This window comes from Toxorhynchites rutilus, chromosome 2, assembly GCF_029784135.1.
Source record: "Toxorhynchites rutilus septentrionalis strain SRP chromosome 2, ASM2978413v1, whole genome shotgun sequence".
Taxonomy (NCBI): domain Eukaryota; kingdom Metazoa; phylum Arthropoda; class Insecta; order Diptera; family Culicidae; genus Toxorhynchites; species Toxorhynchites rutilus.
This window is the reverse complement of record NC_073745.1, coordinates 26,138,010-26,165,363: the sequence shown is the minus strand read 5'-3', so window position 1 is coordinate 26,165,363 and position 27,354 is coordinate 26,138,010. Positions and strand designations below refer to the sequence as shown.

Genomic DNA, 27,354 nt, shown 5'->3' with positions numbered 1-27,354 from the left:
TTCAAGAAACCCTGATCTAAATAATCGTCCCCTATGTTTTAAACTAACCGGGCAATCGGTGGAACACAAGTTTGCTTGCGAGAGAGGCTACCGCTTCCGACGGCGGATCGGCGACCGACTCGGATTGTGTCACATCGGTTCCTAATCCTCGTTACATGGTTACTTCGTCTCTATTACACCGACATCTGAAACAACTGATTACGAAAAAATCGATTCATAAAAAAATTGCTCTCCGGTGGCGCTAACACGTAAGCATAGAACAATTTGAATTAATTTCAATTTGAAATGACAATTAATATTGTCATTTGCCAGTCACAGAACACTGACCTAGCGATTCAAATAGACATGTGGCAACAAGTATTAGCTACCAACATCACATTTCTTCCAATCATCTCACGGTACGAGGCGTTGATGATCGCATTTTTATTATTCTCGAGCTAATCTAGCGCCACGCTTAATCCACAGCACTCACACGAACCTTCGCGGTCGACATTGGGGAGATTCAATTTTTCTAAAAGCATATGCAAAGTGCGTTCACAGACAAGTTTCTTTTAGAGTGCAGTCCGCCGCGTGTCCATACGTCAATTTGCGCACTAAGAGCAGCAGCAGCACTCCATTCGCATTGCGTCGAATTTGCATTGCTTTTACTCTCCGCGCGTCGCCCATTTGTCGTCCACCTGTGTGCGTACGAATGCGCGAAAAAGTTGGAGGTGTTGGAATGACAAACCTGCCAATGTCAAGTGACTGCTGGAGCTGAAGCTGGTTCTCTGGCGAATGGGTTGCAGAGTTACCCGAGCACAACCAGACCAGGTGTCAGGGGCTGTTGACGGCTTCTGTGTATTATTCAATCGGAGAGACATAACAACAAGTGGCTGACATTTCGAAACTTGCAAAATCATGCGGATTGAAACGTGTGTACCGATTTTAAGGGATAATAACAAGACGCGGCTGACAGATGCAGTGCGTGACCTTGGGGGAGTAACAGAAAGTGGCTTTTAGACGGATGATTCGTTGCGCGTTGCACTGACGCAGCACAATGTCATTGCTCTGTCAGTTGTTTTGAATGGGATTTTATTTTTATCCTCTCTTTTTCAAGCTGAATCTATTGATCACTTTCAATTTTTTCTTTCGTTTTCTCTATCTATTCGCGGATTAGAATTTTTGCCTGGAATGCTGTTTAGTTTTTGTTCTTTAATAATCCTGCTCTGCTGTCAGCGAAATATATTGGCACACGGTGTCCTTCAGAGCGACCGGAATTTGAACCATTTATTAGCCCGTTTTAAACAGGTTCCGCCAAAAGATCACATAGGTTTTTGGAACGATTCGATAAAAAATAGGCTATTAGCGCTCCTCAAAACGCGCTGTTTATATTATTGTAAAATTGGTAAGACTTCAACTGAAAACATTTATTCAGAATACGAACTTGTTTCGCTGACGATGTTCACAGTATTGCCTTAACGATCATGCAAATTGTTTGGAAAGATTAGCATCAGTCAGCCTCTGTCAACCATGGTGATGTTTGATCCGGGCAATGCTAACATTGCTTTTGTCACGTTTTCTCTCACGACACGTGCATTTGAGTTTTAAATTTCGATTTTAGCACATTCCAACACCATACCCATTTTGCGCGCAATGTGACTTCTCCCTGATGAACATGAATGAATCGGAAATCGCATATAGTCTCTAGGAAGCAAGCTGTTGGAAAAAACTGTCAAAAGTCCATAAAACCCAACCAAACAGCTTGTGACACAAGCGTCCAAACATGGCGGCATCGGGCAATAAAATCAAGTCACTCTTAATTGTTCCCTCGAGTCGTCGGTGTTTTATTTTACTTTTTTCGCACAAAGCACACTTTAGGTTTAACACTTGGGTTTTGTTTTACTTTTTTATGCCCCACGTTTTTGGTCGTGGGTGTGACACATGCCGTTCGGAATTAATCAAGACGCGGCCGCAAATTGGCGGCGTCAGACTCCAAATAAAACTGTGGTGTAAGCCATTCGCAAGTTGTTTTAGTTTCGCGTTTGTTGGGTTCGCAAACAAACGATTCAATTGTGGGCACCGAGTGGAATTTGTTCAAATATTCTGGTACGACCATTGATGCCATTCCGGCAAGCAGGATGTTTGCTATGTTCTTGAAGGTAACCTATATCGTTACCTTACGAACAGCTTACCACCAAATGCCTCGATTCTCGATTTTAATGTCTCCTCCAAGTTCAGCAACAAACGGAGTGAACCCGACATTAATTCAATTTTTAGTATGAGTGTCGCGTATTTGCATTGATTGAATCGATGACTACATTTGGTCAGTCTGTTGCCTTATACCGGAATAATTTTCTTCAAACCAACCGGCTAACGATATGAGACGTTTTCTCTCCAACCCCACAATGCAGAATATGGTAATTCCGAATCATTTGATCGATTAAGCGGCTGATTACCATTTATTTGCTTTGGGTTGTTTAATGTCTTCGCTGCCTTCGCAGATATTCTTAACATCTCGTAACATCACTCAACGGATTCTCGCTTTATTGATAGAGCGACGATTTTTACGATTGACCACAGCAGTGGTTCGACCGTGAAGTGATTTAGATTCAAACCTTGTCGTGATCGATTATAGTTTTGGCTCTACGATCTCGTGTTCAATGGCTTTCGTGCTCGTTATGATTGATTACTGTCTCCTCCGTTCGCAAAAATCGTTTTGTTGTCACAACGCAAGCTCATTGAATAATGGATCAAGCAATATAATTCATTAGAATTGATCTTATTACCATTTACGACTTTGGAGAAGTGAAGTAAAATTCAAATGACCTTTGTTCATTCAGATGATAGCGTTAAAGTTGCATTTGTTTCTAACAGAACTCATCAAATACAACACACATTGGGATGATCTAACCAAATTTAGGTCCTTTTGTTTTATACAATTATAAATGTAGTATTCTGTTGAGCAACTGTATGCATTATCGCCAATCATTTAATTGTCAATTTATTATTTATGATATTTCTATGTTCAATTTCCGTTTGGCAATTGCCCAGTATTTTTCGATTGGACGGAATTGTGGGCAATTGGGAGGGTTGAGATCTTTTTCAATGTAATAGATTCCATTGTCACGGTACCACTGAAGAACATCTCGACTGTAGTGGCAGCTTACGAAATCTGACCAATCATCAGACCTTTGTGAGCCTTAATAAACATAAGGAGACGTTTTTGCAGGCACTCTTCCCTATACATTTTTGAGTTCACGGTTTGTGGCGAAAACCTTTGTTTTTCTGTCCTCAGCCGCAAATCACTTGTCAAATCAACAACTTCCTGACAAATTTATCAGCGAAAACAAACTTAAATTTGCTGGGGACATCTCCTCTGGTAGTGGTCTTATATAATTTCAGGCCTGGGAGCTGTCCAAAATCCATCTTCACGGACATTTCGTCATCCATCAGCATGTATCCTTTCGTCAAACTCGTCAAAACCTTGTGCAACTTCAGCGTCCTGTTCGGTTGCTTGCAGGCACGGGAATTACGGGAATTTCTCGCAAACGGATTTTCCAGATGGTACCTTGGGTAGAGTTGTGATTTTGGCGATGTCGAAGTCCGGGAGTCCCGGGTTTGCCTTAGTTGTTCTCAATACATTCAACCTCAGCTTCCGATCGTAAGTTCCACTACGATGCGTCCTCTGACCCATCCGAACAACAGTTGTACGTTCGCGGAAACGTTTCAGTACATCATACACGGTCGATTTAGTCACTTACGCGATTTTATACCTGACCACGCCGGACTTCGAATGCGGGCAAACTTCTGCTCTCGGCTTCCATCCTGCACAACTTTTTCGATGTAAACGGATCAATTGAATCCAACCTTAACAGGTGAAATCTTAGATTTTTTTTTTTCAAGTTTACATTTTCTACAGGTTTAGTTCCATTGAAGAGGACATTTTTCCTTAAGGTGTTTCCTAGCCTGGTATTTCCGTAGTTTTTGAACTTCAGTATTAGTAGCAGAAATTAGAGTATCATCGATAAAAACAAAATTATCCAAGGAAAATCACCAAGGAATTGGTTTTCATGTGTTTCTGAAACATCGAACACAAGTCGCTTCATCGTATCAATCCGATGGGCTTCCGAGACCTTTCTGATTAGTAACTGATGAACCGCTTGTTCTACGTCAAGCTTAATGAAAATCATACTGCTTTTAGGTTGTGTTGAATACCTTGTCGCTAACGGAGCTTTTAAATCATCACGATTGGAGTTCGTTGAAGCTTACGCGCGAAGCATAAAAAACATATCGCCGGGACGATTGTTTTTAGATGAGTTCTCATTTCAGGGTTTCAAAAGATAACTCCCCGCCGTCGTGATTGAAGTTGGATACAGAGTAACCGTGATGAATAATGAAACAAACAGTTGGTTTGGTTTGATTGATTTTAACCTACCTATACTCGCGAAAGGTCTGACAGACCGAGCATCAATGAGGTGGCTGAATTAAATGACTATTAAAACTAAATGAAGTCAAAGAAAACATATTTTCTGGAGTTTTTGACGTAGGATTACGTCTTTCATTTCTGTACCGGGGTGTAAGTTCAAAGTTTCGAAAACGAGCGAGTGACGCTGGAGTGCAAGATTTCGCACGCTAATAACTCTTTACCGGCTGAATGGAGCGGTATAATAATCACTTCATCCGAAAGATAAAATGTGATTGTGTTATATGATTGTCACTTATTAATCCAAAAAATCGTTTCAATAGCTTATAAATTGGTTTGAAAGCAATCTATTGAAATCATCATTGCTCATTGATGATGATTGGTGATCGCAATGTGTTCCCGAACACGGACGCAAAATCTAGGCACCTGGAGAAACCGTCATAGCGAATACATGCAAGCTGCGACTTCTTTTGCTCGCTTGCATTAGTGTTTGAGAACCATAGCGGACACATGCAAGTGCAAGAGTGAGTACTTTTACTCGCATCAGTTTCTGTTCTACTTTCGCATGGAACAGTCATGAAAAATTGTGTGCGTGTGAATGCGTCCAAGCGAAGGAATATTCGCATTTACGCAATCGACTTGATGTTCCCGTGATGCAATCCAATTGACGAATTTACGCAAAGCTGAATCAGCTCATGCGACACCATGCGAGTCCAGAACCACAAAAGTGGTGATGTTTGTTTATTCTAGGCACTGAAAAGCAAGATTCGGTCGAGATTATTCATTTTAATTCTATTTAGATTCATTTCAACCATTAAATGTCTTCAGTATATAGTAAGAAAGTTATTTGTATATTTACGATGATTTCAACACGCAATTGGACCAAAATCATTGAAAATCTTTGAAAATTTTGAGTTTTATAATGAATATACAGGTTATGAATACAGTAAAACTTGTTTTTGTGCGATTTTTTCTGTGCGGTTTTCTGTTCTTGTGCGGTTTTTTTTGCCCGTTTTTTTTTGTGCGGTGTATGAAAAGAAGCATATTTGACGAATTTATCGTCCATTTAGTTTTTTTCGATGGTTTATATGCATTTCAGTGCGAAAAAAGCATATCTCAATTGTCCACTTCTGAAATCATTCCCCTCCTCTCATCAAATGCTCTAAGTTTTTCTAAGTTTTTGCATCACATGTTTGTTAACAGCAACACGTTTTGACATGCAACTAAAAGCACAAGACAGCCACGCGCAACCGAAGAGGCAAAGTGTCCCATCGCAAAGCAGGGAAACAAAAGGAAATTGAACGGTGAATGGCGTAGATTTGAGTTATTTTCTTGGGGGAAATTTTTTTTATTCGGTCCCTATCTACCGCACAAAAATTTTTTTTTTCAAAACACCATTTTTTAAGGCTACTGGTGAAGTTTTGCACGATTTTTTATGCGACTTTTTTGTGCGGTCCCTATCCCCCGCACAAAAAAAGTTTTGCCTGTACTGTGGATAATGGTGATGAAATCGATATCATATTAAGTTGGATTATATCATTGATAATGTAAGGGCCGATACAAGAAGGATTTGCAGTATTTTTAGCGCACTCATGCTGCTCATCGTTTATCTAGTTGAAAAAAAATAGGTTACAACACTTATACCAAGCCAGAAACCGGGAAATTTGAAGATAAGTTCTGATTTTTCTAAAAAAAAAAAAATTTTAACGACCAAAAAACAAAACATCATCATTTTACTCGCTGCGCCATCTGGTTGTAAATCTAACGTAAATTTGTCAATAGTATCAGTTTCTGTTCTTCTGGTTTCGCATGGAACAATCATGAAAAATTTACAAATCACAATGAAAACGAAATGAGTTATATGCAAGGTAATATAGGCTTTATTTCGTGTTCACCGTGAAGTGGCGCCCTCAGTTTCTATTCTGCGCATGGAGTGATCATGAAAAATCTCGTGATATTCTCACGAAAACAAAAATGAATCATGCATCGAACATCTTCAGTTGCAATTACAAGGCTACTTAAATTTCATCGGCTCGTTTCGGAACCACCAACAAGTTCGAAAGAGTTTAATGTTATGTTAATAACAATTCCATACTTATACTCATAAAACCACACACTAACAAGAAAAACTTTCAGCAATCTTTCAAAATATTCATTCATTCATTCGTTTAGAATTGATTCAGGTTCAATTTTAAATAAATGATTACCGAGCCAACGGTAGTCCTACGTCTACCTTGCGGTTATATCACAGATATAACCCACTTCTTGTTTTTTGCTCAATTATATTTTTTTCTTTGAATAAATACCAATAACGCATAAAAATACACAATAGCAATTTCATAGAGACGCGCACAGTCCAGAGTAGACAAATTACGATTTTTCGCGCGAGTACAGGAGTGTTAAAGCGTATGCGCGATGAATAACGGAATATATCACCGGGTCAATTGATTTTAGAGGAGTTCTCTCAGTTAATTTCTCAGGTTTCCCAAAGCTAACTCACCGTCATCGCAATTGGATTACTAAAAAAAGTACGCACAATAATGCTTGTTTCAGTTACAATTTGGTCGCCCAAAGTAGGACATATCTCAGCATAAAAATAACGTACAAAAAAGGAGGGATGTCATTTTGTAGTTTTTAATAGTCCTTAGGGAAAAACACGAAAATTATTCGTCAACTATTCGAATGAATTTTCGAACTTTTCGTGTGATACCACCCATAATTATCTGCACAGTACTGCTGGTAACCGTGTTAGCTATCTTTTTCCACCACTTTTTCATTTGACGGTTCTGCCGAAAAATCATTTTACAGGCAAATTGATCTGCGTGAACAAATTTGAACCTACCCGCAACACCCCTTTCACGCTTGGCAGGGTAAAATTTGTTACCGGCTATTTGTCCGAAATCGATTTTTTCGTATGTTTTCATCGTTCATCAAAATGCATCCTTTGTACTTGATCAACACTTGTTCGTACAGCTTCCTTGCACGGGCTTTAGTAACCAAGTTTTGTTTCAGCGTCCTGTTGGGGTGTTTGCTGGCATGATACGACCGCAAGCCTTCTCGCATACATATTTGCCGAACTATACTGTGGCTCGCAGTGAACATTTTCGCCAAATCCCGCAAGGAGAGCCCAAAATTTTGTGGACTGCTCGAATCACCTTTGCTCGTAGATTTCGGTGATATGTTCCACCTCTACGCCTGATTGGTTTCGCCCGATCCGACATAAGGGTCTCCCGGTAACATTCGAGTACGGTGTTTACAGTCGATTTTGGAAATTTCAAGAATTTTGCACTCTTTCCTTCTGACCACGACGGGTTCACAATGTGAGTGTGCCGAATTTAACTTTCGATAACTTTCGAATGTGTCCATCAATCTTGATGGAATTTTCAATACTGAATAAACAAACTATCTGGATCAAAACGCTCTCAATAGTTTCTCGATGTGACAACTAGGGGCGCTGCAGTGAATAAAAACAAGCGACCAAATTCTCACTGAAACACACCTTGTAATTGACGAATTTACGTTGGAAAATGAGGATGTTTTGTTTTTTTTGGTATGAAATTCGTTCAAATTTTCTAGAAAAATCAGAATTTATCTTCAAAGTTCCCGGTTTCATGTATTCTTTCCACGCTGAAAAGGTTAGAAAATCATCATTTTACAATGTGCTATGTACATTACGAGGAATGGCTTGTTATAAGTATTGTAACATTAATTTTTTTCAACTAAGTAAACGATGAATAAGGTGTTTTACGCTAGAAATACTGCAAATCCTTCTCGTATCGACCCCTACATAATCAATGATATCAGCCAATTTGATATGATATCGATTTCATCGCAATTATCCATAGAATCAATAACCGGTATGCATTATCAAACATAAAATTTTCGAAGATTATCTATGACTTTGGTCAAATCGCGTTTTGAAGCCATCGTAAATATACAGAACACCAACTTTCTTACCATATACTGACGACATTCTATGGCTGAAATGAATCTAAAATGAAATAAAATGAATAATCACCACCGAATATTGCTTTTCAGTGCGTAAAATAAACAAACACCCTCACTTTTGTGGTTCTGAGCTCTAATGTAGATGTCGCATGAGCTGATTCAGCTTTGCGTAAATTCGTCAATTGGCGATCTAACGCAAAACGTAAACGATCGGTGAGACATCCGGATTCTGTTTTTGAACTAAGAAAATGATGATAAGGTAACCTAAAATTGAAAAACAAATCACGTATGTTTTACTTCCGGACTTTCCAAGGTAGTTCTCACATGCAAGAACTATGCATTTTTCTACTTGTTTTTGATGGTGCTCTCGAATTTCCGTCTTTGATTCAACCATTGTCAATATTTATACAATTTTCACTACTGGAAGAGATAAGAAAATAACATGTTATATATAAAAATGCGCAGAATTAATTTTATAAAAAAATAAAATCGCAATCAAATAATCTTTTATGATTATAACGTTGTAATTTATGGAAAGAACTACAAACCTTCCATAAGCTCACATGGAAAAATTTAAAACCATCATCACTTTCACCGCAGCGCCGCCTAGGTGTAGATTTGTACGTTAGATCGCCAATACACCCATACCTCGCTATACGGTCGCTCTTTATACGGAATTTCGCTATAACGGCCCTCTTCGAATAAGGCACGTTTTCGATTTACGGCCTAAAATGTTTCGCTATAACGGCAAATTTTTTTTTTCGATGTCGATATTAATACAAGTTGTTTCATTTTTGTTTATAGAGTATTGTTGATTTTTGGAGTCTGTTATTATTTTATGTACAAATTAAATGAAAAGATAATATTTATTTTGAATGATGGTATCTACATATTTTCCGTATTGAATTTGTGTTAGAATAATTGATTTCTTATACGGCTTTTCGCTTTGCGACCATGTTTCGTGGAACGTATCTAAGCCGTAAAGCGAGGAATGGGTGTATATAGCCGGTCCAGTACCGATTTTCCTTCTCAAATTACCTTAAGATAATCTCTGCCGCGTGATTGCGTCATTGTGTGACACATCAAATCTCCAGATTTTCATTTTGTCGAGTGGTCGATAGTTCGCGTTTACATAATCACATCACCCACCTCAGCGAATTCTGATTCGGGACCACGCTATAGAGGCGACCTTTCTGGCCACGATCATCGTACTAACATTCCATTCCTTCCCCTGGTGACTGTTAGCAAGTGTCCGATGTCGTTATTGAATATTTGAAGCTCGATTCAGCGAAACTTGTACAATGAGAATGGTTTGCTAATCACGAAGTTCATTCAGTGTGTTCTTTGTGTAATTTCGCTGGTTCAGGTCAATCACGGGGAGCAACTAAGAAGTTTACAGTCTATCGAAGCTCAAGCTCAAGCTCAAAAACATAACATTAAACACATTGTTCATTAAATATCTATCAAAAATTCACAAAAAAGATAAATAAATTTTGATATGTATCACTGTGCGAAATGGAAAATGCCCTCTCCTCGAAGTATTTGGCGTAGGGTAACACGGGGTGAGTTGGACATACGGGTGATTTGGACCATCCAAAAAGTACGGCTCAACTTGGATTTTTTATAATGTCATCTACTTCTATTGTTGAACCGTATGTACCGTAACGTAAAACGTAAAAAAACATTGGTAAAATTCGACAGGTGTAAGTAACACATGAACACAACAAGCACTTTGATTGTCAAAAAATGTGAGTTTTCCGATCGTGGTTTCAAGGGTTTCCCCGCTGATTAAACCAACTTTTCGTGTGTTGTGCAGTAAAGTTCTGTTCGTCTACAGAAGGGGAACAATTTGATGCAGCGAAACTGTCAACTTGATAATAGTAAATGAAATTAATTGCATTTTAATTTTTGCATGTTGTGTGGGGTGACATGGACACGTTTCTGTGGGGTGAATTGGTCCTACAGGTTTGAGGCTTTTCTTTGGTCTAATTGATTCCAGATGCCGCTGAATTACAAAAAAAAGGATGGACAGACAACGTTGGAAGAAGGGCGAGCTTGAAAGAGCAACGCAGGCCATCAAGAACGGATTTTCTTTGACTAAGCATCGAAAGTGTTTGAAAATGCTCGAAAAACAGTGAAAAGATCCATGCAGAATTCGAGATGGTCTCAATTCATTTTTTTTTGGTCTGGAATCTGGCCAAGACACCTGATATCGATCCCAGAACACTGTTACTGATTGTAACATTATCCCAAAATACTTTACATAAACATAAGTATGTTTTTTTCGATGAAACACATACTGGACCAAATCACCCCACAGACGGTCCAAATCACCCCTCATCAAATTTTGATGTCCAAAAATCATCTCTTTTATTTTATGATATATTTGGTAATTTGAAGCTTGATATAATGATTAAACATTATTGATTGAGAGAAAACAAGTGTAGCTCAGTATACAATGTGATCTTTTTTATTTAGACCGTATTGGTTTGGAAATATTAGGCGATTTGCTTAGGTGGTCCAAATTCACCCCTTTTCCCATACTACACGAACTGATTGCACCTAATCGCTTTTCGCACGCTCGATGAGGACACTGATTCAGGTCACAATCAGTGGTGACATTGCGCATTTCGAAACGAGTGATTTTCGTTCGTTTCGATCATTTTTACATGCCTTTGACCAGCTTTGTTTACGAACCCAGAAATTTTACATTTCTCTACGAGACAAATTTTGCTCTAAATCTAGTACACCGAAAATATGAACTTGAAAAATATACATAATACTAAAACCATTTCGATTTGAGTTCGAATTTTCTCGAAACGAGTTACTCGTTTCGAAATGCGCAATGCCACCCCAGGTTTAGGCTTTCCTCCATCGACCGCTCCCGGTTAACCTCGTTGTCCTCTCAAGACCACTTCCAATTCGCTCGTTTGTCTGCAGCGATCAACTGGTGCTCCTTCTTTGTCCCGCAGCTACAATCGCGAGAATTCGCGGAACTACAATAGAGGGAGGCAAATTCCGACAATCTTCAAACTGAAGCTTGTCGGTAAACTTGTTGACTCGTTCACGGCTCAGTCCAGAAGAACTAGGTCATTTCACAAATGACAGCTGATATAGGGATAGGGCTGCGAAGTTTGGTTTATAGTAGTTTTGTAGGACACTCGCTGACCCGGCAAACTACGTCCCGCCTAGAATGCATTTTTTGTTATGAATACTTTCAAATATTCACGTTTTTTGTATAGACAACAAACAACAAACATCTAATGGACTAACAACGCTTATCACGGTGTAATAGTGAACATATGGGAATTTTCCGCATTTTCCCATTTTCCAACAGTGTTTTCCGAAAATTTTCATTTGTCATGTTTCGTTTGAATATGGTTGGTTGAAATATGTGTGATATTTCTATGGGACCCACCTTTCCCTTTCAGAGAAGGGAGCAGTGTCATACCATCTAGGATTATTTATTGTTGTAAAATCCTCACATTCCAATTTCGGTTCCATTTGTTTGATTAGTCCTCGAGTTAAGCAAAAATTTGAGTTTCATTTGTATGGCATCCCCTTCCCGGATCGAGAGGGGGAGTAATGTCGAACCACCATAGAAACATTTACTGTTCTCTAAAACCCTCACATGCGAAATTTAGATCGACTTGCTTGATTATTTCTCGAGTTATGCAAACCATCCACCCACCCCTTTGAGAGGAAGGAGGAGTGTCGAATCACCATTGTAACATTTCGTTCCCCCTAAAACCTCCACATGCCAAATATGGTTCCGTTTTATTGATGAGCTCTCAAGGTTTTGCATAAATTTGTGTTTCATTTGTATGGCAGCCCCCCCTCTTAGAGAGGAAGGAGGAGTCTCGAACTATCATAGAAACGTTACGTGCGTTACCTTCATATGCCAAATTTGGTTCCAATTGCTTGATTAGTTCTCGAGTTATGCAAAAATTTGTGTTTAATTTGTATGGCAGCCCCCCTTAGAGAGGAAGGAGTCGAAGTGTCGATTCACCATAGAAACGTTTCGTGCCCCCGAAAACCTCCACATGCTAAATATGGCTCAATTTGCTTGATTAGTTGCCGAGTTATGCAGAAATTTGTGTTTTATTTGTATGGTAGCCCACCTTTACAGAGAGGGGAGGAGTGTCGAACTACCATAGAAACGTTTATCAATCGTTAAAACCATTATATACTAAGTTTGATTCCATTTGTTTGATTAGTTCTCGAGTTGTTCAGCACACCCCCTCCCTTACAGAGAGGGGAGGAGTGTCGAATTACCATAGAAAAGTTTATAAATCGGTAAAACCATTATATGCTAAGTTTGGTTCCATTTGCTTGATCAGTTCTCGAGTTATGCAAAAATTTGTGTTTCATTTCTATAGCAGCCCCCCTCCTCGAAAGGTGAGAGGAGTGTTGTTCCACCTTAGAAATGTTTCTTGCCTCCTAAAATTTCCGCATGCCAAATTTGGTTCCGTTTGCTTGATTAGTTCTTGAATTATGCAGAAATGTAAGCTTTATTTGTATGGCAGTCGCAGTAATGGTAGTGAAGTAGAATTTTGTGTTTAATTTGTATGGCAGCCCCTCCCCTTAGAGAGGGGAGAATTATCATATGAACAATCCCCGGCCCCAAAACCCCTACATACCAATTTTCATATCGATCGGTTCAGCAATTTCCGAGACAGACAGACAGAAATCCATTTTTATAGATATAGATGATGATGATGATGGTACCGCCTCCTTCCCCTACAGAGGTTTGAGCAAGACGAGTTATCTAAAAGATAATTTATTATTGCAATGTCGAAAGACAAGCCAATACTCAGTCATGTATGCCACAGAGCCGATACGGTCCCGACGAGGCCCTTGCAGCCAAGTGGTCCACCAGAGCACAAGTCCAACCGCCTGCCTTGTTTTGGACTGACTATGGATACCCTCGTTCAGAGAAATCGAAAAAAATATAGGAGGTTGTGTCCAAGACATGACCGCATTGTTGACGTAGAACTTCGCTGTAGTTTAATTCAAGTCGCTTGTTTATAACTGCGGATATTATTTTGTAATGCTACGAAATTTTAAAAATAACCATTCTACCAGTATGGTCGCCCTGAATTTTCTTTTCTTGTACAATCATTTGACGATTATTGTTTGATGATTCATTCATGTCCTCGTAGAACAATACATGCTCGAGATAAGCGCAGTTATCATCCATAGTGGAGAAAGTTTTGCTACTGACAAGCGAAACCAAATCACATACAAAATTCCAGATCGACATTTACTTTCTTGGTGACTAAATAAACAAAATAAACTCTTGCTGTTAATCTCAACAACCTCGAAAAGAGAAGCAAGGCTTCATTATGATCAAGATTAGCGCAAATGCAATCCTAGTTGAAGGGAGTTTTGCAACTGGCACGTGAACCCAAATAAATCAATAACTTATTATAACTTATTGAATAACTTGGTATTTCCAAATAATTCAATGCATTGATGCAATTGCAAAGGCACCAACGAAGCCTTTATGATGATGGAAAACAAACAATGTCAACTGCTTGGAAAAAGGCTGAATATTTGCCTCAGCAGAGATTAATTACTAACACCCTAGCGCAAATATTTCCCTCCCGCTATCTCCCCTCCTTGTTTTCACTTACGGATGGACATGTTCACCCGCAATTGACGAATTTACGCAAAGCTGAATCAGCTCATGCGACATCTACTTAGAGCTCAGAACCACAAAAGTGAGGGTGTTTGCTTATTTTACGCACTGAAAAGCAAGATTCGGTGGTGATTATTCATTTTATTTCTATTTAGATTCATTTCAGCCATTGAATGTCGTCAGTATATGGTAAGAAAGTTGGTATTTTGTATATTTACGATGGTTTCAACACGTGATTTGACCAAAGTCATAGATAATCTTCGAAAATTATAAGTTTGATAATGCATACCGGTTATTGATTCTATGGATAATTGCGATGAAATCGATATCGTATCAAATTGGCTAATATCATTGATTATGTAGGGGTCGATACGAGAAGGATTTGCAGCATTTTTAGCGCAAAACACCCTATTCATCGTTTACTTAGTTGAAAAAATTAAAGTTACAATACTTATAACAAGCCATTCCTCGTAATATACATAGCACATTGTAAAATGATGATTTTCTAACCTTTTCAGCGTGGAAAAAATACTTGAATTCGGGAAATTTGAAGGAAAATTCGGATTTTTCTAACAAATTTAAACGAATTTCATATAAAAAAAAAACCATCCTCATTTTACTCGCTGCGCCATCTGGTTGTAAATCCAACGTAAATTCGTCAATAGCGCAATACGTTAAAACGCACGCACGTACATACACAAATATCCATATATCGATGGCTTGAAGCAACTTATCTCCGTTTTGTGCTCTTCTCAACAGAAGCCCTTTCTGTTAATATTACCAGTCTAGATTAGCTTAGCTGTCATCCTTTGTGGAGAGACTTTCCTACCGTCACGCGAAACCAAATCACTGACAACATTCCAGAACATTTATTTTCTTGGTGAGCTGACAATAGCCTAGCTTGATGATTCCCCACACAATTGTGTAGCTCAGAACCTTAAAGCAATGGCGTCAGTTTGATGCAATTATTGCAATGCTAGAGACATCAGCGAGTGAGTAATTTGGTTGCGTCCACAGCTCAATCCGAAACTAAGACATGTGAGACTTTCAACTTCTTTAGTTCATTCGTCTCTAACCTTCAAAAAGGCCCTTGGAAAACTTCACTTTTTCCTCGTATTACTCCTCCACTCCTCACCGTCCAGCGCGCCCAGCAACAATGTTGTTCAGTCGGTGTCCTCACGAAGAATGAAAGTTTGCCTCAGCGAGATCCACTGTTTATATTCTAGGCAAATATTCCCCTTCGCTCTTCTTCTTTTCCTTTGTTCACGGAGACTTGAAGTCTTACGATTTCACCCTTCGTTGCTCGTCCATAAGTTGCTCGTTATTGACAGCTCTGTTCGGGAAAGCACACAAATGGACAGAACAAATGTATGGGAAAATGGAAACGCTTATAGTTTTCATGAAGTTTAACCATTTACACACCATGGGATTGTAATGTATAGAATATCAAACAAATCTTAGGGAATTTCCGATTCGTTTGGTATGTAAATCCGTTCACGGCAATAATAGTTATTAACGTTAACTTTATTCCATAAAAACGTGACCTGTTTTCTGATTTGGCACTCTTAATGAAAGACGTAGTTCTACGTCAAAAATTTCCTTTACGAAAAATTCCTAGACCGGCACTTAAAAACTTTCAATTTAATATTCTTTATATCCGTGCTTCGCGCGCGACGCTCAAACTTTTGTACATAGACTACTTTTATTTTTTTTAACTAATACAACCAGTCTTCAGAAAACATGCGCTGTGTTGCGCTCGAGCTCAATTTTCATCAGCGCGCGCTCAAAGAAAACTCGTATACTCTCTTGATACGAACCGCACCGAACCCAGAAACAAGTGAACCCAAAATCAGCACTGTGAAGAATGCAGGTACCAAACACCCCTTCTCACTTGTGTGGTGCAAGCCTCATTCCATACACACACACATATATAAAATTCTAGCGCCCGTTTTGTCATCGCTCGTTCTAAGCTAAGCATAAAAACAACAGCGCGTCCCCATACGCACCGCCTCAACAGAGAAAGCAAAGCAGACAAACAAAATTCGAGCGCGGTTTAAAATTGGTCATATACACCGGTGTAAGAATACGGTGCAGAAAGGGTGTTCGAACTTTAAAGCGAACGGTGTTGAAAACAAAACATTTCAACTTTGTTTCGGTGCGCGTTGATTCGTCCGGGCGCAGGTGTGCGCAAGGAGTGAGAGTTCAACTGGGTGCAAAACAAAAAGTTGCACATCAGCACCGCGTTGTTTTCCGAAGACAGAATACAACTAAAAGAACGACAAAATAAAAATAAAAATAGTCCATCATCACCAAGATCATGCCAGATATAATAGAGATCAATACAAATTTCAAAAAAAATAATTTAAAAAATTTAAATAATCTACATAATATGATCCGTTCAAAAAAAACTTCGTCAGATTCATTGAAACTATTGAAAACAAACTGCAAAGAAATTATCCACATTAAATTATCCGTTCGTATAAAACTTCGTCAGTAAAGATCCTCGTCATAAAAATAAACAAAAACTCGTTCGGCTGTTAATAGAACACAGCTTTTACATGTGAAATACAGTGCCTCTTAAATTATGTAAGTGTTGTTGCGCATTTAATATGTCTTGGCATCGAGTTGAACACATTTATTCTTTTGAAGTACAATGAATTTTGTGAAGCACGTGACAAGAAAATGGGTGTTCCTAATTCATTCGCGTTTCTAGTGTTATAACCATGAAAGTCACTTCCTCTTTCAACTTGATCACACAAATATCGAGGCAGCAAACCGTTAATTACTTTAAAAATGAACACCATAGTTAAATAAACAATTATTTGCTTCACAGACAACCATTGCAGAGCGTCCAACATTAAAGATGAGGAAGTGAATCTGTTACATTTGTGTGTCATTGGCTAAAAATAAAATGGAAGAACAAAAGTCTAAATGAGGAGAGATGATTGATTTGTATAGCTGTATTTTGCTGCAAATAGTTAAATCGTTTTTCAATCGACATAAGATTCCATACTTTTTGGCAATTTTCTTGATGACATTGTCAATGTGAGTGTTGAACTTGAGTTTGTCATCAATAATCACGCCAAGATATTTAATGTCCCGAACTCGATCAATAGACTCATTATCAATAACGATGGAGACGTTTTCATTTAAACGATTTCGCGAGATTACCATATATTTAGTTTTATTTATGTTCAATTTCAATTGCTTATACCTCAACCATCTACTTATCTCCATTCAAATGTAAAACGAGCTGATCTAAATCATTAGCTGCAATGAATAACATAGTATCATCTGCAAAAAGATTGATATCACAAAATCGTAAAACTCTTCACATGTCATTGATATACATAATAAATAAAAGGGGCCCTAATACACTTCTCTGAGGTACTCCAAGATTATTCCCTAGGGGATTGGAAATTGAATCATTAAAAATAGTCCGTTGAGTTCTGTCACTTAAATAGCTTTCAAACCATTTTTATGCAGTACTCGTAAATCCAAAGCGTTTTATCGTGTTCAACAACAAGGGCCTAGAAATTGTTTCGAAAGGGCGTTTTAGATTCAAGAAAACAGCAATGATATTCTCTTTGCACTCTAGCTTCCCTTTCCATTTTGCTGAGTTCAATGCGGTTTTACAGGAATGACCTTCCCGATATCCCGATTGTTCTGGTATTAGCAAAGCATTGCAATTTAAATATTCCAGCAGTTGGTTTTTAACGATTACTTCTAATATTTTCTCTAGCGTTTGCAACATATTAATGGGACGAAACCCTTCGGCTTTAATTGATTCAGCAACCTTTTGAATTGGAACTATTAAAGATTCCTTCCACACCTTAGGCACATGCCCAGTTAGCAAAGATTTTTTAATAAGGTCCAGCAAGACCGATGACATGAAAGCAATCATGAATAACTCTAGCATTGACATTATCCACTCCAGCCGTTTTTCCTAAAGAAAAGCAAATAGTTCTAAATTCGTTTAATGTAATTGGGTGAAAGCTTTCAAATCTACAACTACTATCAACCGGCTGTTTCATTTCATCAGGTTCATCAACCAATTCAATGGACTGATTGATCAATGAAACACTATTGACAAAATAATCGTTAAACTTAGATGCTATAGCCTGTTCAGACTGCTCAAGTGTGCCATTAAAAGTTATGGACCGCGGTTTGCTATTACTAGGTTTTAATAAAGCTTTCAAAATTTTTCACAACTCCTTGCTGTTGCTTTGATGTAGATCAATCTTCCTCTGAATATAAAATTAACTTGGTTCCGAATATAAGATTAACTTGGTTCCGAAATAGAACCGCTTTTTTGCGTCTGGATTGATCTTTATGGTGAACATTTTGAAGCCATTTTTTTTTATAACGATTACTTGCCTAGGGGGTCTCCGTAGCCACATTGGTTGCGCGTTCGCTTAGTAAGCGATCGATCGTGAGTTCAAAACTCAGGATCCTCATTGACCATCTTTTGTTGTTACAGAATAGCTACGTCCACGCAACAATCATCAGCGATGGAGATCGATCCACGGTCGAAATTAGATCGATTCATCCATACAACTGCTCTGCTCTGCAAGACACATCGGGCTGCTGTTCTATAAATAGCTCAACAATGATCAATCAACTTTCTCCGCTGTCCGGTGGTCTAACTGGATAATGGAAGAAAAATACAATACAGAATACTCTTACGCCTAAATGGCTACTGTGTAAATGTACCATATGCAATGGTATAGAAGGAATACTGGCGAATGGCAACTGTGTAATGTAATGTGCTATAATTATAGATATGATAACCATGTGACATGTACACGATTAAAATTCGGCTCTGTTACAGCTAAAATGCTAATGAGCCTGAAATAAATAAATGGGATAAAAAAAAACCCTTTACTTGCCTGTACCCTTCCATTTTAAAACATATCCTTTATCACTACTGAATTGAAAAAAAAAGACGGGTGGGTAATGACGGGGACATAACCGGAGTGACGTAGAACTATACAAAGGGGACAGCTTTTGTTAAATATATATTTTAAATATATTGTTTAATTTTCTTCTCCTACGTGAATACCTACCTATCTACCTTAAAAATGGATTAGTTTACTGTTTACTCTTCATGAATATGTTGATGGTTCTGAAAAGAACCTTTGGTGTTGTGTTTTTTTTATCACTCGATATTCTCATCTTGTTCGGTTAAACCTTCCTGTTTAGCTATTGCGTTTGCCACTCGCCACAGCTTTCACAGTTGGAATATTTCTTCCCATTCAGCTTGTGACATGTTGTTCAGTAAATTACATTTGATGCGACGTGCCGGAGAAACACTTTGCCACTCACTGAAACTAATTGTTGCCTTGATGAGCGCCGGACCGAAGCTGCTCTGTTCTTGATGCGGGTTTTCTGATTGTCGTGAGCAGCTTTGCAAGCCAACTCGAGCACTCCGACGGCCGAAACTCTATAATCGCTGTTAGGTATACTGGTGCTCCGGCACCAATCCGTTCGGCCTAGTTACCCTTGCGGAGCAATCAGTGAATGCGACCAACAGGGAACTGGAGACTTGCACGGTTCGAGTGAGACTTTGCCTTTCCCTTAACTTGTCCTCCTTTGTTACGTCCACGATGCCGATGCCATATAACCACACGGGTTTACGGTTTGAAAGAAAATAAGATATTTATTTGGGGTCCGCGTGTTTTATACTCTAGCGGTACACACTCACAGGATAGAGACAAATCGGCAGACTCAGCCAGAGGGGCGAGTCCAACGAGACGAACGAATGAGCGTTAAAAGGGAGCGATGGCAAAAAAATACATTCATTACGATTTGTTCGCTCGTTGGATTCACATGCAGGCTAAAAAGGGTCCTTTTCAGGATCACAAAATTATCTTCAATCTAAAGAGTTTATTGTTTTGTTATCACTCGATATCCCCATCTTGTTCGGCTAAACCTTTCTGTTTAGCGATTACATTTGCCACTCGCCACAGCTTTCACAGTTGGAAAATTTCTTCCCATCCAGCTTGTGACATATTTTACAGTAAATTACATTCAATGGCACGTCGCATTACCACCACTCAGTATCGGATTGGAGGTAATTTTAACCTGTAATTGAACATTTGCGATGACAGTGGTACAGTGTCGACCTTCAATGTGGGGTCATAATTGGACCCCGAACTCTATGTTTACAAAAATGTTCAACTAAATATGTCGCATTACTGGTCCGTCCAATTAGCTAAATGTCGAGATAAGTGTAAATTACTGTACTTTCAATCTAGAAGCAATTTAAGAATTGGTGAAAATCAATAAGCTCAGAACAACTGCCAAATTCACATACTCATCATATCCTGGCAAACAAATTATGAAAAAATCAATTTGTGTTTTATTATTATTTTGGATATTGTTTTAGAAAGCATTGAACTGTATTTCCTAAACTCTTTTTTGGAAGGTTTAATGGCCCTGAAAAGCGCCATAAAACAGGAATGCTTCCAATTTAGAAAACTTAGTACTCGTGGTTTAAAAAAAAACCATTTCGAACGCCCTCGATGCCGCCTTGTTCTAGATTTGCCACCAAAGCAGTGTGTATAAAGAACAAACTTTTTTCTTCTGTTACCTGATGCCGTTTTGCGATTGCGTTTGCCACTCGCCACTCGCTGCAACTGCCTGTTGTCTTGATGTCCACAGAACCGAATGTGTTCTGTTCCGAATGCGGGTTTTCTTATCGTCGCGAGCAGCTTTACCAGCTAACTCGATCACTTCGGCGGCCGAAACTATATAACGCCGGCTAGGTGGACTGGTGCACTGGTACTAACGCGCTCGGCCTAGCTACCCTTGCGGGGAACTCCAGATCAACACGGTTCGAGCGGGATTTTGCCTTTCCCTTCACTTTTCCTCCTTTACCATGTCCGGACATGGCTGCTTGTGTTGGTTTGTTGATGTGTTGTGATGCGAACCGATGTGGTGTACGGTTTGAATGAGAATGATCGTTACGGCAGCGGAGCGGGGATTTTTAAGCTGACTGGCTGGCTCGAGAATTACGCATGTGTGAGACTGCGACCAATGTTTCGTTCATTTTTTTCTTTTTCCTTTCCAATCGTGGTTCATTCTATTTCGCTGCTGCTCTGGTTGCCCGTTTTGGTCGGTTCGATTTGAGGAGCACAAAATGGACCAATCAAAAATGGGCACATAGTGCATTTTGACAATGCTTGATATTTCACAATTATTCAATTATTTATCTCAAGAAAAATGAAATGTTATTCGTTATGATAGATGCGTAGATATATTTCCTATCAATTGATGCAAAAACCTTTGCGATCTATTGAGAAATGCTCGAGTTATAAGCGTTCCAAATCTTGCATTTTTTCCTACTTGTTCAGTGCCTAGATTTCCATTTCACCCCCTATATCTTCCGGTTAGACGTAGTCCTACGTCAAAAATTCTGATGGTATCTTTGAACTTCACAAAATGTGTTCGTGTTGTTGTCCGTAAACGGATCCAATTGAACGAGTCAAATTGATCTAATTAAATTAATATCGAGTGAACCTACCATACGAAAAGTTGTCTGATGTAATGGCACAATCTGTCAGGCCAACACTTCTAGCAGCTTGTTCGTTTGTCCAGTGAAATCTCACATCATCCCACAGCCCCCACATATTTGATGACCGGGAAGTCCGCAGATTGGGTTTATGAGCCATAAACGCATTTGGTTACACACGATGAATCCTAATCCACGCTCTCTCCACTGGCACAAATTCTGCGCGCACCTACCTATGACACCATTTCCATACCAAAATATCATTAATGCATTTTCGTTTCACCCTGTGGCGCATCTTGACTTGAGCCCCTAGAGGTGGTGACTCATGGCAGCGTCCTCTCGGTAACCGACAATTATCTTCCTGGAAACTGTGCCATCGTGTTTAATTCGCTCGAAAAATGCAAATTTACAATGCGGCCACAACCGAGACCGAAACGCAACCGAAAACAAGTAAAAAAAAAACTGAGTAGAAGAGCAGCAGTAGGAAGCATGCAATTTCGTCCATTCAGACGAAATCCGCATACCGTGACCGATTTGTGCAGCTCATGGCAACTGATTGACGCGGTTCTGGGTTGCGTCAGCAGTGGTCACCGATAGAGGGTGTACTCTCGGACAACGGTTAGTATGGGTGTTGTTCATAATCTAGTCAGGGCGCACGTAGTCGTCCCGCGGAAGTGGTCATCTTTGTTTCCTTTTACCTGACGGAATTCGGCGGGGGTGGCTAGGGTGTCGATCAATGACGTCTCGTCGAATGCTTGTCCAAACATTTGGGGGTGACTATTTCAGGGAGCTATAGATATTGACGAGTTGGTTTGCATCTAATTATCATTCGGATCGCTGTAAGATGGAAGAATATTGGTTTGAAGGTCTTGTCAGACGGTTCGGCCGTGGAATATGACGACGCTAATTGAATGCTGAACGTGGTGTGGAATAAATTAAACGATTTCATTCGCTGATCGCACTCATTACCGCAGGAAGGAAGCTGCTTCCAATTCGAAGCACCTCACTCGGTGGTGTTGACGGATGAATTTCAAACGATCAGAGCCTAATTGTTTCGTTCAATTTCATTATTGGCTCGAGAACTTCGATTACTTTGGATCGAGTTGTAATGTGATTACCTTCTGCGTTGTAATTATCGTTAGCAAATTGATGGCACGAGCATTTCCGGTTCTAAATACCCTCACAATGATTCTGCAGAACTCGGGTTCGTAATTAAATTTGGGGGGTCGTTTTTTTCTGATGTGAAGAACACTTACATGTACTAAGAATGTCATTAAAACGTTTTTTCTCCTTACAATCCATAAACAATTTGTTTATTTTGTGATCTTTGCATCCGTTCGCGTCGATGTTTTCGTCCTCTGTCAGATAAATGTCGTCATCATCATCATCATCGCTGCTGTTGACGACGCCGCCGCCGTAGGTAAGCTCCGTGACCATATAAACGTCTGTCGATAAAGGCGATACCACACAAAGTCGCGCGCATTGAGGACTCCTTAAAAGGCACCTGGAAGGTAACCTTCTTTTCCAGAAGTGTATGTGTGTGTGTGTGTGTCTTTGCCCCACTGTAGAGATTGTTGTTCTCCCGATCCGACCGGTTCAATTCGGTTCACATCGTTGAGCGGCCAATTTCGGCTGTTGGTTTGGATGGGTTTGACTGTTATTAAGACGATTACTAATGGGTAGGGCTTCGCCCGCTGGAGGTGATCACCACTGATTTCCGCCGGTTATTCATTCGAGCGAGGAGAACAAAATCAGCGCAATACCGGATGCTGCTCCTCAAAGGATTATAACAATGACATGCTATTAGTCGACGAAGCAGTAATTTCGGTATTCAAATAATTATCTGCTTATTCGAATTGAAATATTATTCTGGCTCTGATTAATGTAATTTTGATAATGACAAGATTTGTGATTTCATTTCTTCATTTAGGTGGATGAAAATTTTGCACATTCAAGGTTCAAGTTCAAACGAAGGTGTTTATGGTTGATAGTTTAATCAATTTAATCATTCACTAGAGAATAAGTCTTTACAATGTTTAAATTATGATTCATTCGCAACGCTTTTGTTTCATTACATTGTGATCATTTCAATAAATATCCAGACCTCAAGCTTCCTGATCCACGACCAGATGTGCATTAATGTGGACCTACTTCGCCTAGAACAAGTAGCCAAATTTGGCACACGGTGTTGGCATTGGGCCGCCCGCCACTACTTCCTGTTGGTCGTCAACCTCTGTCTGTCTCTCGCTCGGCCGGGCAATAATCGATAATAACAATCAACCAACCAACGCGAAGAGCGAAGAAAAGAGAAGCACTGTGTTGGTTTTGTTGCACCCCAAAGCTGAATGGATGCAAGGGTGATGGATGCTGATAATGGATGATCGCGTGCGTTCAATCGCCGATGACCTCGAAAGATATGGAAATGGTCATGAAGATGATGATGGAACATGGCGTATTGGGTTCTCGAACAATGCGACGGTCGCGATCGCGACGATGATAGTTTTGTGGATTCGTTGAATGTTCAGTGAATACGAGATTTGTCCTTGTTTGTAAGGAAGTTCGACTCCGTAACGGTCCTTTTTATTACAGTGATTTGTATCGAGGAAGTTGAAAATTGGTTATATATTTTTCTTTTTTTTTTTGGTTTAATTTCAGACTCCCCCCGACACTGTGATTTCGAATCAACTGAGTACCTGAAAACCAGCCTGGAAGTGTAAGATTTCAAATAAACAAAAGGTAAACAGTAGTTATATTCATATTAAAATATTTGTGATAGAACACTACAGATCGTATTTCTGCTCATGGTGGCGGTGAAATTCATTGAAGGAATGCAGTGAGTCTACAATGGATTGGTTTAAACGTAGTGATTTGACCTTTGTTTATCAACTCACCACGAAATGACTCGGTCCGTACGCGCAGGTCTCTCTCCTGCTTAAACATAATAGGGTGTTGTGCACAGGATACAACTGCGTTGTTGACATAGGATTATGAATTAACGTTATTCAATTCGCTTATTTATCATTTAGGATATTATTTTAGAATGCGTCGAAATATTAGTGTTATCTCTTAGAAGAATGTTGCTGTTACTCTGGAAGAGACGGATGATTTAAGTGACTTATTCTTGCCTTTGCGAGAACAATATAATAGCTTTTCATATGTCGCAATTTGTTACCAAATCTCTTGTAGCTTTCGGGCTGATGTCACACACAGAAATTCACTCGCAACAGGCAATGTGGCGGTCTTTTTCGTAGCTGATCGTCTTACACAGGCGATTATTTATTCTACCACCACCAATATTTTTTGATTTGTAATAAACAAAACCACTTCAATCTACCTTTGGCAATACCAAAACAACAATGTGTGCGTATGATGCAAAGATATACACGCATTCTCCTGTCGACTGCTAGCTGACCAGAGAGAGCGAGACTGTGTAATAGAAATTACGAATGATATCTTGTTTACTCTCGCCCGTTGCAATAAGGGGCAAACGGACGGAGCATAAGTTGCGATATATCCTTCTTGGTGTCCATAGAGCACTGCATTTATATTTCGAGTGAGCTAGGAAAACGTGCCTCACTGGTTTTTCGCATCCCCAAGTCACGGTGCCCCCCTGGACCGTTATTATAAAAAAAAGTGACCATCAAAACCAAGTATAGGGCTCGATTCCTTAGGTAATTTTACACCTCTGGGCAAATTTTTAAAAAAAATCCCTAGTCGAATTTTCGAGATATCTTGATTTGAAGTTCTTAGGTCGAAAAAACCAAAATAATCATAATTCTATGTACTTAATATCGCCAAGATACCTCCAAAAAGGGACAACAAGTTGTCCGAGATGTTTTCAACCGGAAGGTACATGTTGCTACATTTGTAATTATTTACACCTGACTTAACTTAGTAGACAGGCCTAAGTATGTTATTTATATGGTTTATTGGTTTCAATTTATCTCAAGTGTTGCTTTCCTTGGAATGAGAAACAAAAAGTGATTTTTAATTCAGTAATTTTGCTTTTTAATGGAGAAACGTAAAATAAAAGTGAAAGTTACATGCTAATAGTAAGAAGCTAACCCTAACACATATGATTACTGTTATAATCAATCAATGCACTTATCAAGCGATCATTGTAAATGTGCGATGATTTCGGGGATTTGCACCTCTGCCAAATCTCGTCGAAATCACAATGAACAGACTCGGAAGCCTGCTCATTGTGCAATCCAAGTCCTCTACCTGTTTCATTGCAGAACTCACTAACGTGGTAAAGTCTGCTTCATTTGGAACAAATTCTTTTGCTCATTGTGGCGCTCCTAGTGGACGGATTTGGAAACTTTTTTCACCCACGTGTCGGGAAATTCATTACCTTTCACCATGTATTTATGTCATAACACCAAACGATAGCATTTTGTAAACAACCGCCATGGAAGCCGAACGGAGAGATAAAATTGTGCACAGTTTTCTTGAAAATCCATTGTTGTCGGCATCTAAGCTAGCTAAGCAGCTTAAAATGCCCAGAAATACCGTATGGCCTTTATCAAGCAGTACAAGGAAACATTAACGACGGCTCGGAAGCCGCATTCGAAGCGTCGGAGTGGAACTGTCGACCGGAAACTGCGTGGGAAAGTCATCAAGGCCGTCAAGAGGAATCCCAATCTTTCAGACCGCGATTTGGCCAATAAGTTCCAGGCCGCTCACAGTACGGTGTGACGAATTCGTCTCCGGGAAGGAATAAGGTCATTCCGAGCCAGCAAACAGCCAAATCGGACGCTGAAGCAGAACAATGTGGCCAGAATCCGTGCTCGAAAGCTGTACGACCAAGTGCTGACCAAGTTCGACGGATGTATTCTGATGGACGATGAGACCTACGTGAAGGCGGACTTTGGGCAAATCCCAGGTCAAAAATTTTATTTCTCGACGGCTCGGGGGGATGTACCTGCAAAATTTAAGTTCGTGTTTGCGGATAAATTCGCCCGCAAGTACATGATTTGGCAGGGGATATGCAGTTGTGGACAGAAAACCAAAGTCTTTCTCACTGACAAGACAATGACATCAGAAGTCTACAAAAAAGAGTGCCTACAGAAACGGATTCTGCCGTTTATTCGTGCCCACGACCGTCCAGTAATGTTTTGGCCGGACCTCGCAAGCTGCCATTACAGCAAAACGGTTATGGAATGGTACGCAACGAACGGGGTCAGCGTAATACCGAAGGACCTCAACCCCCCAAACTGCCCCCAGTTCCGGCCGATAGAGAAATACTGGGCAATCACGAAGCGGAGGCTTAAGGCAAAGGGAAAACTTGTTAGGAACATGACTCAAATGAAGAACTGGTGGAATCAAATCGCCAAAACGGTGGACGAAAAGGGTGTGCGCCGCCTAATGTGCCGTATTACGGGAAAAGTACGAGAATTTCTTCGAAACAGCAATGAATAATTTTTTTTTTATGAAAGAGTAAAGAAAATGCTACATTTGTATGAAAAACAAATTATGAATTGCAATTGTTTGTGTTCCAATATTAAATGAAGCAGACTTTACTTAGCGATGTGGTATTTAGACGTAGACGGCAGTTGCAGATTTTCCCAGCTATTTGTGAATTCAACGATTGACTCTTCAAAATCATGTTCCAGATTAAACGAATAGCATTTCGTGTACATGGTTTTGAAGTTATTCAGAATCTGAAAATCGTTATATTAATAAGATTTTTTTTCAACATTTGTTTAGTAGCATAACTTGTCATGACGTAATCTGAAAGCTCAGGATTGTCTGCCAAACAGTTGGCAGCGTCTACAAGCGCGTGGCAGGCTTTTCCAGTAATCCCGTACGTCATCTGTTGATGCCTCATCTGCGCCTGGTTCACCCACA

The 27,354-nt window shown here is 39.6% G+C and overlaps 1 protein-coding gene across 2 annotated transcripts in view; it reads left to right on the top strand.

The window, feature by feature from the left end:
• LOC129768539 (zinc finger CCCH domain-containing protein 13) overlaps positions 1-27,354 on the top strand; it is a 101,863-nt gene that overhangs the window by 48,830 nt on the left and 25,679 nt on the right. For both annotated transcript variants that reach the window (XM_055770262.1, XM_055770261.1), the window contains exon 3: positions 24,160-24,240. The gene's annotated coding sequence lies outside the window, so the exon portion shown is untranslated. The remainder of the gene's footprint in view (positions 1-24,159; positions 24,241-27,354) is intronic.